Consider the following 508-nt stretch of genomic DNA (forward strand, 5'->3'; position numbering starts at 1 on the left):
CTTATTGATTATCGAATGCTATTTTAAAAAACGTAACTTGAAGACAATTTCTCAGCTAAAATGGGAGTAAGTCCCAAATATGGGTAGAGGTGTAACGTGAAACTGTTAACCCCAAACCTCAGTTTGTCGTTTGCGGTAAAATGACCAAACCTCGATCTTAAGGTCTCTAGTGACTAAAGACAATATGGAAAGATGCCCCTAAGAACGTACTATGTCTACTATGAAAATAAAAACTTCGAGTTTTGACAATAAAAATGTGCTAAATTTTAAACAAAAGCACAGAAAAGCTAAAAAGTCGATTTTATCCGAGCGGGAGCCCATCACTAGGCTCCTGATCCGGGAGATTTGGAGACCCGTACGGGAGAGCTAGCGGGAGATCATTTCCGTTTCCGGAAAACTCCTCGATAATCTGGGAGAGTTGGCATATATACCTGCCAATAATTACAATTTGTAACCTGTAATCTTTATAATCATATTATTTCTTTATGCAATTCGGCCTAGAATAAAG

Source organism: Porites lutea, chromosome 8 (genome assembly GCF_958299795.1).
Source record: "Porites lutea chromosome 8, jaPorLute2.1, whole genome shotgun sequence".
Lineage (NCBI taxonomy): Eukaryota > Metazoa > Cnidaria > Anthozoa > Scleractinia > Poritidae > Porites > Porites lutea.